Below are 12,378 nucleotides of genomic sequence, written 5' to 3'. Positions count from 1 at the left end.
GAACTTCTAAGGAAGAAAGAATTTTCTTCCAGCACTACATTAAGTAAGATTGGTATTAAGTTCACTAGGTATGTAATTTCCAAACTGCTAAGAAAACACTACCACATTCCCATGTCCATTACAGCAAATATAAGCATTGTACAATAGAATATGATCCATGGTGGAAGTCCTAGAAATGTTTGATTGTGCCATACTAAGCTCAGGATTTTTCCTGGAAGAAAAGGTAAGTATACTTTGAGCAGATTTTTATGTGGAGGTATCGATAGATATGTACAAGAAGCACACTAAAATGCCACTGAGAGAGGGAGAGAATGTATTTTATTTGCATCCCCCACTTGCCAAATCATGTCTGCTTCCTTCGGAAGATGTATCAGTCATGATTCAGGTTCGTACTCTGTATGTTTTAGAAGTTGCCTATTTACTCAGACTCATTTGTGATGTCTGCATCTATAGTGTCAGAATGGCAGTTTATTGCCCACCTCAATTTTCATCCTCCATTGCTCGGCAACATTCTTTCCATTAAGTGTAGATGTCAATGATTCATGAATCATGACAAAGAGCTTCTTCAAACAATGAGTGACCCATGCAGAACTTTGAAGATAAGGGCTGACGCATGGACTCCTCATTTCATACCAGATGGGACTCAGCAAGGTGTCTGGAAGAGAGGGATGAGGCATTCTTGGAGACCTGCTCTGCCCTGTGTTAGGCTGTCATCCGAACTATGTGGCACTTTTTCTAAAGATCAGATTGACAGTAAGTTATGACTTCAAAAAAACCCAGACCCATAAATACATGCTTCACTGAGATCAATTCCAAACTGAAAAGCCCAGTATACTCTTCTATTACAGGCAGGTGGAAGTTCTGGCCACTGAAAGTAGTAGGATACAAAAAGAACAGTCAATAGTTCAAATAGATACTGGATTCAATACACTGATACATGTCTGTCTCTTTTCCACTGTCATGGTAACACTAGTGTCACAGTTCAGTATCTGCAGCAAATGTAGAATAGCTAAATCACTGTTACTCATTATCTGAACTGTACCTGACTGAAGGTCAGATGCTTTTGTGGCAAATTAAAAAAATTTGCTCTGCATTGGAGCTCTTAAGGTGTGAGCGTGCACTCCATTAGTAATCTCCAGCAGAGGAGTGAAGCAGACAGGTCAGAGTAGTAGCATCACTCATCCCAACTGGAGCTGCTGATGGTCATGTAAAAGACCTCAGTAAACAGTGCAGTCTATGTAGAAAACAGATTTATCCAATGTAGTCTTGAACCAATACCCAAAGGAAGAACCAACAGAAAGTCAGCAGTGAGGTAGGCATGACCACAGAGCTCACTCATCACACAGGGATGCTTTCAAGCTCCTCAGCACATATTTTTCTCCAATAATCCCTTTGGTTTCTGACAAAGATCAAGGATTCTTACACAGCACACTAAAGGAGCAATAAACAAAGCACACATGGTCTTCTCACACTGTTCATGCTGCTCAGTTGCCAGAAAGAGCAGTGGATTCTCCAGATCTACATACAGAGTTCCTCAAAATAGACAAGGTCGGGATATGGTTGCACCATGTCACTTGCCCAAGACAGTATGGACCTCAGTTCTAACTAAGCATGCCCTATTTTTAAACGTTTTTTCTAGCCTATGTTGGCAACCATTCTCCTTTCTAATGGATTCACAGGATTTGATAGATTTCTCTTTTATGCTAAAGGTGCCCATGGTACCCAAGAATAAAGGAAGTATCTGTGAAACAGATCTGTGTCTTGAGATATGGTTATAGTGCATCTCAAAAGTTCCATGAGGTTCTGAGGTGCAAAATGGTGCAAAATTTGTGGAGGATAAAAATTTGCAGAGCAATTTAGTGAAAGGGAAAATTGGATGTAAGCTGCATAAGGTGGAAAAGATCTAAAAAAGAATGTACCTGTTTGAACACATTTTGGTGGCTGCTCATCTTTCTAGGTTGAACCATTTGTTATCTTTTTTGAAGCTTTGTGATCCCTGACCATATACCCCTTAAAGACTCTTCATTTTACCATTTCTCACACCAGAGAATCCATGCTTTAGAGGATACCAAGCAGAAGGAAACAAAAAACAACTAACTCAGTTGAATGCTGCACTTAGGAGTTGAGTTGCAGAGCAGTGGAGCCCAGGAAGCCTTCCTCTGTGAGCCTATATTCCAGCAATGGATTGAAGTTTTCAGTGAGATAAGAAATGCCAACCCTCTACCAATATAGAGATAAGAGAAACTACTGGAATGCCTGGCAGATAAACTTGGGTTAACTTCAGAAAATTTTTATTGATCTAACTGTGGTAATGGTCTCCATAAATCCTACACAATGGTGGCCAAGCAGATAGTGTTACAGCCTCAGTTCATAAATTTGCTTTAGATGTAAAATAGATCCCAACATGGTAAATTCACATGGGCTTTACTATACACACATTCAGAAATTAAGGTAGTCCAGCTATTGTCTTCAACAAAATAGTGGGGAGTGACACCAAGGGAATCTTTGCTAAGAATTACTACAAAGATTGGCTTAATGCATACTTCTCTATTGCTAACAGGTTACCAAAACCCAAATATTATTCTAAAATCTACTATTGTTAACATTTTTGTTGTCTTTGGAAAAAGTAATAGTTAGAAGGTATCCTCAGTTCATTATTTACATCATGTTCAGTTTATTATTGCACTGCTGTTCTCTAATTTGTGAGTGGCATGCCCTGAGGCAGCTGAGTCAGTGGGAGATAATTCTCAAAAGATTTCGTATAGCTACATCCAAAACCACTGGATCTTTTACAGTTCTGTCTGTCTCCCATTCTTTGTCCAACATCATACCCTTGTAAGATCATCCATTATTCCTCATTACACCTTTAGTACTTGCAGGCACCACCAACATCTCTGATCCCCTTAAGTTTTATCTGGCCCATGAGCTTCCAAGACACTCCTTCAGTTAACAGCAGTGGGTGATTTAAAAAACATTTTCCAGTAACTTACATAATTTAGAAAAAGAAAAATATGCACTTTTCTTGTTGGCATAACCCTGCACTGAAAAGGATGGCACTTTGGGTGAGTACAGTTCCATTTCTACAGTCAGTACCTCAATTGCATTTAATCTAAAATGAGCATCTTAGTCTCTTCATATGAATCACAGTACCTTCTGCTCAATGAAAGACCTGCTTCATGCTTTCTTCTGTGTATAGAATATATCTTAAAGGGCTATGTAGGAATTACATCACAGCTGTTCAAATACAGACAATGTTTATCCATGGCATTGCTCATCTGTGGGCTAACCAAGAAACTTAAGATGATATCAAGTCCCTCTAGCTTAAGCTCCTCAACAATGCTTGTAAAGCAAGAGGGTAAACTCCATCCTTACATGAGCAACTGAAAGAGGCAGGTGCTTTTGAAGGTTTCCAAGAAGAAATCCTGTCTGCCTAACCACAATGCCCGGAGGCCTTCTGAGGGACTACCTTCATTGATCAGAGAGAGACGTGTCTTTAGGTAGCTGCTGAATAAGTATGTAAGACTCAGGGACACCTCGAGTATCTTGGCTATGCAAACTGGATCACAGACTCAGAATTTCATTCACCTTTTTAAAGCAGCAGCTAGGCAGCCACCTTTGTTTCTTTCTTTCTTTTTTTTTTTTTTTTTTCTACCCACACTCTTTATTAGCTTCTCTCCAAAGCCCATTTGTTGATTTAAAAAGTCAGAAACAGTTAATGGGACCTTTCCATATTCTGAGTGACACTGTGGCAACTGTCTCCATAAAAACAGGTGAGCATTCACTGAAAGTGTGCACTCGTAGCCCTCTGTTCATGGCTATGCTGGCACAGTTGCAAGAGTCTAACATCACGCCTTCTCCTGTAGACACACGCAGTGCCCTGGTTTGCAGGGTGGAGTGTCACCAGGCAGTGATCTTACAGCTCACATCAGGCTAAAGGGATGGCCACATTTCCCCCCCTCACCACAAGACACCAGCTCCAGCTGCTTCCCTTGCACCATGTGGAGCTTCTGTTCACTTGTTGAGCTGAATCATCTCACCAGGCAGGCAGCCTACTCAGCTTCCTGCTGTGCTGGTGAGCTCACTCGGCGTGCCAGGAGGTGAGCCAAGAGACAAACCTGGCATGAGGGAGGAGATGGGAACACATAGCTGGAGGCAGAGATTGGGAGGATCAAGGATGGGTTTCTCCAGGGCAGCAAGCTCTTTCACCAGCGGAGTGGAATTAAGACGCCTCACCCTCCATTGCAACAAAACCTCTTTAACAAAATGGGACTTATCAGACAAATTATCAGAAATTTTGAGGGGAACTGATTACGGTAAACCTCAGGAAAAACAAGTTGTTTTTCTCTTAATTGCCAGGCTTAACATACACAAACCCACCTCATTCACAAAGGCTGCATACATTTATGTAGTGAAATTTGGGATTCCCATTAGTTTCCTTCATGCTTCTGGAGCTGTATGCAAGTCAGCTTCCTCAGCAACCAGGAGGATTAATTAAAAAAAAAAAAACACCACAAGAAACCAACCAAGAAAAAACTAATCAGAAAGGAGAGACCTGAACTTCTCATGTTATATCTTGTCTCTAACAATTTAAGCTTTGCTAAGAAGCCAAATATCGCGAGACTAGTGATAAAAGTCAGGAAAATTGGCAGATCTGCAGACATTTATGGGCTTGGTAACACATTTTTCTGGTTTTAAGTGAAAACAGGCAAAACAGTGCACATGCTAGAATAACGAACATCTTGGCACATAGCAATTACAATTCTGTAACCAGCCACTATTCTGTTTTTATGGATGCTTTTGAGAAAAACAGTCCCTATGTTCAGCTCCCTGATACATTTATTCTCCAGCACTCTAGTGCCAAAGGCTTTCCCATCTTCTCAGTGGGCTTTCCAAATAGAGTTCACCTCCTGTGAAGCACCACAAAAATACAGCTGCTGTGGAGCAGATCTTCTCCTTGCTACAACGGGTTAGAGTCACATCATAGAGAAATGGCAACATGCAGTTTCATAATTAAACTCAGCATCAGGAGAAGTTTTTTTTCTAGAAGATAAAATTATTGATTTTCTGTGTTTTGTTTCCATTTAGCAGCTCCATTCAATATTCTCTGGGTAATCTAGTGCTGATCTACAAACCAGCCTGGATATCCATGGTAACAGATCTAGAAATCTCCCAGAATATAATGGTGGTATCATCACACTGGCCTGTCATAAAATTGGTGAAAATCAGTAACTTTTGGTTGGAGTTCCAGCAATTCTATCCACTTTGCAGGGAGCTATAAAAATTTCAATTTAGGATTATAGTTAATTGTAATATAATTTTTACTACAACATAAATAGAAATGAAATTTTAAGAAAGTCATGGTGAAATCTTGGGTGAAAAGGTCAACTGTTACAAAAATGCTTCACTGTAACCAAATCACCATTGATGGTTAAAGTTAGGGAGGCTCAGAGTTCCAGGATTAACAAAGCACACACAGTAACAAAGGCTTGCCAAACCTTTTAAGCAGATTCTGAAAGTGGGAATTAAAGTTCTGGGAAATCACTGATACCAAATCTACTATGTGCAATGCATAAACCAGAAGGTTAAACAAGCACTAGTTATGTCAGAAAATACAAGTCTTAAGATACCAAAAATTAAAAAGAATTTACTCTCACCGGTTAACAATAACTTTTGAGCATGAACAAGCAATACTAAAGCAAAAATCTTGCAGGGGCTCTCAGAAGGGATCTGCTGACATAACTGAAATATGCTAAAACAATTCAGCTAAAAAGTGACTGGCTTGGCAGTTAACATATTACTTGGTTGCATTCTGAGGTGACACTGGTGAAGAGTTTTTCCTTGCTTGTAGTGTCCTCTACAAGCACATGACAGTGTTGAACGCGCCCTAGTTGGTAAGAACAACAGTAGAGTTACTGCACTATGATCATATGGAAATGGTGAATTAGTGTTGGAGCAAGAAAAAGTGAAAGACAAAAAAAAATAAAAATGAGGGGGGCAGTGAAGAATTTTCTGCTGCTGGTTCATCTGGGAAAGCAGAGTGATGATTTAGGACTTATTAAAGGGAGAAGCAGGCTGACTTTCTGCCATTCCTGGAGCAGAGCAAAGGGGATTGTCTCATCTCCCACTTCCTTCTCCCTCTGCTTTTCACACATGTAACTGCATAGGGACAAGGTTTACAGGTAACTGCTGTGCAAGCACAGTTGCAACTCAATGGAGTATTCACAATGTGCATACACCACCAAGCCACCTACTCCATCTGCAGCCTTACAGCAGCTCTACCCGTGATGGAGGTGATAGGAAATCTACAATGAGAAAGACAACTACTGGGTGACATGTGTGTCACGTAGCTCTCTTGTGAGCTGTGCTATTCAGTACCTTCTCGTTTAATATAATCAAAATCCCCTAAGACAGCAGTTAAAATTTAAACAAGCATTCCAAAACACACTCTTGATCCCATTATCACTGTCGTGGATGGGATTACAATGAGGGTGGTAATGACGGAAATTTTTTAGGAGAGATCTAATAACAACAGCAGGAGTGGCCACTAATTGGATTCTTTCTGTGTCACTGCAGAGTTGTCACGGGACCCTCGTTCTCTGTTGAACACTGCAGCTCTCGAGGGACTCAGAAAGGAGCTTTCTCAATTGTTGTTGCATCAGTCTGCCTTCCCACTCAAACACAAATCCCCCAAAGCCTTTTCTAAAGCTAAGGAAATCGTGGAACCCATGACTCCCATGACATGCGCGACAAGTGTCCAGGCTCTCCTGGGTAAGAATGAGTCCTGTCATCACACAAGGCTCAAACTCCTGATCCTGCATGAACAAACATGTAACATTGAGTGCAACAAAGCTAGATAATAAACTGCAAACTGTCAAAATAGTCTGCAATAAAGTGTGATCTAGCCAGAACAGAATTTGCAAATCTTTACATTTTTTTTTTCCCTAGCTGTCTAACTTCCACTGAATGTAGGTTTTACAATGGCTTCCACATTTGGAAACACTGTCCCCAGCATCACCAACATTTTTAATAAACTGTTTTTATCAGTTCCTGACAGGAATGAGAACTGTTAGAACAATTTTCACATTGATACTTGCCATCTCTAGAATCCTTCAGGATGCCTACATACGTTTTTTTCCCTAATGACTTCTGATTTAACCTACTTTTTGAAGACGTATTTACATACCACTTGGAAATTCACCAAGGGTTTTGTTGGGTTTTATTTTGCAATGTGAAATTACACCAATCATAATTATTTTTTTCCCTCTGAAACTGAGACAAAAATCAATGAAAGGCCAAGGAGATGTGCCAAGCAGCAGAAATTGAAGTTGCATATTATGATGGAACATGCTCACCCACCTCATTCAAAAGTGCTAAGAAGAGGAAGCCCCCGACAAGCAATAAACTGACACATAATTAAGACAATTCAGGGCAGAACACTTTCTGGCTGGAAAACATTTTCATGGGCTCTGTTTCACTGCTCAGAGCAGTGAGAAAAAAAAAAGGAAAAGGTGACACTCTGAAAACAACTCTGTGAAGACACTCAGTATCCCACCTAGTCTTCACTAGCTGAGGGAAAAAGAAACCCACCAGCTTTTGTGCAGTGCAGGTTCCCTCACATCACAAACACAGTTGATAGTACAGACATGTCTGGTATGTTCAGCATTCCATATCAAGGAAAGATGAATTAGCCACAACAAAAACGTATTACAGCTTTCAAGCAGCAGCTTATGGATCTTTTTGTACCTCTGGAATTTTTCACCTTGAGCGTCTTGTGAATCTATTGAGGTCTGTATTGGTCTCAGATCTTTTCCTCAGATTATTTTTATCTCACTGTGAGGAACATCTTTGTGGGTTCTGAACACTTTTACAGCTGCTAGGATGCTAATGGGAACTTCATGTGTGTACCCAGTACAAGTGCTCTCAGGGAAAAAAAAGCCAATGTCAAAGGAAGGTATGTAGAAGTCACCATAAATATGTCTTTGAATGTTTACCATCTGGAACAGTAGATTACGTTTTGACAAGAAGTTGGACTGCCCTGTGGGCATTGTCTTTTAAACAGCCCCATCATTATAAAGGAAGGAAAAACATGATTTGCTGTTCCCAGTTTCTCAGCAAGATTTTCTGGCACTGCTAGAGAAACTAGTTTTTCTTTTCTTTTCCCCCCTAGTAAAACAATAACAAGCTGGGCATGTGTATTTAGCTATGCAGCTTCTTGAAAACGATGTTTTCTTATAGATCATCTGATCTGTGATCTTAAGATACCCACAGAGAGGGCTGCAGTTCAGTCAGTCTGTGACAGCAGCAGGCTGTGCAGCTAACAGTGCTGCACCTTAGCTTTGCTGGAGGACTGTGCTCCAAGCCTGGCTCTTTTGGTTTCTCACAGAACAGACTGGGAAGAGTGAAGAGGAGAAACCCAATATACAAGGCATACAAGGTTTTAACATAGGGTCACACTGAGGGTTTTATTTGTGTTTGTTCTTCGTTTTTAGGCTTGTAAAGGTTTCCATCACCTTTTACAATGAGAAAGATTGGGACACAAAAAAACAAATGGTCAAATTTATTCACATAATAACCTGGTATGGCCATGCAATCACATTAGGGATTTAGTTAATTCTCTGTTTAAAATTGCTGTGGGTCACTTCTGAGGACAAATTCTTACTGAAGAGTGTGTTTGAAAATGCAAGCTGAGAACAACCTGCAAAGGGGCCAAATAGACTGCTCAAAAAAAACCCCACAAAAAACACCAAAAAAAAAACCCGTTTGAGGCAAAAATATATATGCAACCTGAAACATGGTTTTATGGGCATTGTTACACAGTTGAATGCCAAAATTGCAAAGCACCAGCTATAAATCCCCTTGCTCAGTCCAGACTGGGAAGAGTGAAGAGGAGAAACCCAATATACAAGGCATACAAGGTTTTAACATAGGGTCACACTGAGGGTTTTATTTGTGTTTGTTCTTCGTTTTTAGGCTTGTAAAGGTTTCCATCACCTTTTACAATGAGAAAGATTGGGACACAAAAAAACAAATGGTCAAATTTATTCACATAATAACCTGGTATGGCCATGCAATCACATTAGGGATTTAGTTAATTCTCTGTTTAAAATTGCTGTGGGTCACTTCTGAGGACAAATTCTTACTGAAGAGTGTGTTTGAAAATGCAAGCTGAGAACAACCTGCAAAGGGGCCAAATAGACTTCTCAAAAAAAACCCCACAAAAAACACCAAAAAAAAAAACCCGTTTGAGGCAAAAATATATATGCAACCTGAAACATGGTTTTATGGGCATTGTTACACAGTTGAATGCCAAAATTGCAAAGCACCAGCTATAAATCCCCTTGCTCAGTCTAGTAAATAGACTTCATTTCAGAACACAATATACACAGTATTATAAATATAATATCTGACCTGAAAACGGTGAGGACACTTAGATTTCTTTTACAAGTAGGAGGCCAATATCTCATAAGCACCACAGGTATGTGAGAGTTAGTGTGAAGATCTCTTATGATGTGAAAGAAACAAATCATTTTGGCACTCTGCACAGGAAGACAGTATATATATGTATATATAAGTAAATATTAAAAAAAAAAAAAAAAAGGAAAATGAGCCATCCTCTACTTTCTCTATCCAGTTCATTTAAATGAGACCATCTTAATTCTCCAGTAAGCTAACATACTGTAATTAGTGATAACATTTCTGACTTCTTAGCTAATTCAATGGGCTTCCCTTGCTCTAGACATCAATGAGTGTAATAGAGCTATTAAATGAAAATTATAGCAGAGTACTTCCATAACTAATTTCTAATTACATTCCTGCCCCTCTCTTTCCTAAACATATATATTTTTTTTTTGCTTACTTCTAATTAACACTTCAGATTGCTAGTTTATAATCTACAAATATAGCGAGACTTTAATGATCCATTACAGTGATGCTACTTAGTTTTCAATGACTTGTAAAACTTTCACAAACAGATCTGCAAATGAATTACATCCATCTGCTCTGCTGCAGCTGCAAGAGCAGCACTACATTGTATGCTGCTTTTTCCTGCTTTCCTGATTTTCTCTTGACTTTAAGCCCATGTGTAAGCCAAACCACCTCTATACTGATCATCAGAAGGCCAGCCAGGTCCCTATAAAGGAGTCTTCGAACTTTACAGACATCTCCAACACACTTTCAAAACGCTCTGCTTTGCCTCCCAGCTGAACCCCAGACAGGCTGCACCACTGCTCAAGCATCCTCTCCAAAACCTAGGAAATACTCTGCCGCGGTTCCTTCCCCCCCGCCCGACCACGCAGTTTCCACCGCTCTTTTCAAACACGGAGGCATTTAAAACCCGCAGAAACAGCAGCAAACACGATTCGGCTGCCGCTTCCCCCGTCCCGGAGGTCCGGGCACAGCACGTGTGTGCGGGAGCGCAGGGCGATGCCCGAGGGAGAGGGGGAGAGGAGGCACCCGCGGCGCCCAGATGCACCGCTCCAGAGGAGGTTTTCTAATCTACACCTTCAAAAGCGTGACCTGAGCTGCGTTAAGAGTGCTAGCTCTGTGAAGACAGCCGAGCGCCGGGCTACGCTCGCTCTTATCTGTCAGCCGTACAATAGCAGCATTGATAAGGCAGCAGCAACTGGCTTTGACAAGTGTGCTGTGCTAGCATTCCTCTGAAAACCGTGAAGGAAAAAAGAAAGAGAGAGGGAGAGAGGCATGAGGTGCCTTTTACTTTACCTGAACAAAGTGTCGGGTTTTATTTTTCTCTCTGAGCTGCTGGAAACGATTCTTCCCTCTTCTCCCCCAAAGCTAGGTAGCTCTTCTTTTGCTTGCAGCTCACACTTAGGGAAGACCACACAGCTCCAGCAAGGCTGCCTCTCTTCCCTAATCCCCACTCGAGTGTGATGACACACACTAACCCCAACCATCTGTTGAAACACGTCCTCAAGCACTCAGCACAGTGGTGTGTCAAGACGGGCTGCCCAATCCAATCGCTGGGGCTGGGTGGCTCTTAAGGAGCTGGAGGCAGAGACAAGGGCAGAAACTATAGGGCTGAGAACTCTTTAGCAAAGTAACCTGAGATTTTGAGCAAGGGCTGCTATTGAAAAAATGAGCAGAAGGGGGAGGTACTAGCGGGAAGGTAGAGGGAGTGGATTAGTCTGGTGGCCAGTTGTGTTACTTCTCACAACTCCTTGTATTCCCAAGGGACCACTGGGACCCCCTCACAGTGGGATGCACAGAAGCACAAGAGCACAATCTTTTTATGGCAGGTCTATTGAGCGCAATCTCCTCCGAGAGACGCTTTTCTAAAGGAGATAAAAGATGCAGTTTGAGATCCTGATAAAATGCTAATGTGGGAGTCGTTTGCACCGCAATGTGACATTTGCATCCCAAAATCCCAGCTCCTTACCGTGCCGTGATCACCCCGTGGCCCCCTCCAGCCTTGGGGGAACGGCCGAAAGCGGAAAACCGGGGGGCTAGGCGGGCAGAAGAGGGGAGATTCAAAAGACAAACATTCCTACTTCTGCACAGAAAGCCCCGCCTTGCTGTGACAGCGCCGGCCGCCGCGCCGCGCCCCCGCCCCGCAACCCGCTCCGCGCCGGGCTCCGCTCCGGGCATCCCGCACCAGACTCGGCACCGGGCTCCGCTCTGGGCATCCCGCACCGGGTTCCGCTCCGGATCCCCACACCCCAACGGTGCCACTAGCCTGTTGCTTCCCCCTTTCCCCACCGCTTCCACCACCGCCGAGGCCCCTTGGACTTTCTCGCGGGATGCAGCCCGAAAGTTTAAGAGTCGCTGCCCTTCCCTTCGGGACCCGGCGCCCACCCCCAGGTCTGGGCTGAGGGCTCTGGGCAGTGCCTCGGCAGGTCTGGGCTGTGGCTGGACTGCACCTCAGTTTCCCTCGGCCACAAAGCGAACATTATCACACCTTCCTCCCTCTCTGGGACACTGCCAAGAAAAATACTCTAATTTACAGAACATGTCCGGGATGGATAGATAAGGGACACAGAAAAGCTGCTAAGTGCCAAAGAAACAGTTCTTTCCCCTCCCTGTAACTGGATAGCGTGGAAGAGAGACTTAAAATCTCAAGGGTTTCTACCTCATTACCAAGTGCCTGACTTGACACTTGCCTTAATTCTACATTTCACATTATGACAGATGTTGTGGGTTTTTTTTTTGTGTTTTGGCACTAAAAGTTACTCTGAAAGTGTTAACATCCAACTTGAGGAAAGGTTTGCAGTTGTGAAAAGACCTGCTCTACCCAGCTGTGTGAAAGCCGTATGAGAGTCTTGAAGCGCTGATTTGGTTTACTTGTTCTTCAATACCTTACACAAGGCTGTTCCTGAATCACTAGTGGCAAAGTGAATACTTCATAAAAAGTGAGATTAAAGAGCT

The 12,378-nt window shown here is 42.2% G+C and overlaps 1 protein-coding gene across 1 annotated transcript in view; it reads right to left on the bottom strand.

Annotated features, from left to right (window-relative positions):
- The window catches only part of SULF1 (sulfatase 1), a 123,789-nt gene extending 113,010 nt beyond the window's left edge, over positions 1–10,779 (bottom strand). The window contains exons 1-2 of the mRNA XM_009995563.1: positions 10,720–10,779; positions 9,409–9,499 (exon numbers count right to left, since the gene is read on the bottom strand). The gene's annotated coding sequence lies outside the window, so the exon portion shown is untranslated. The remainder of the gene's footprint in view (positions 1–9,408; positions 9,500–10,719) is intronic.
- Positions 10,780–12,378: the final 1,599 nt, after the last annotated feature.

The sequence above is a fragment of the Chaetura pelagica genome, unplaced genomic scaffold (assembly GCF_000747805.2).
Source record: "Chaetura pelagica isolate M959 unplaced genomic scaffold, ChaPel_1.0 scaffold83, whole genome shotgun sequence".
Lineage (NCBI taxonomy): Eukaryota > Metazoa > Chordata > Aves > Apodiformes > Apodidae > Chaetura > Chaetura pelagica.
Note: the sequence above shows the minus strand (reverse complement) of the source record. Positions and strands in the feature narration are given on the sequence as shown.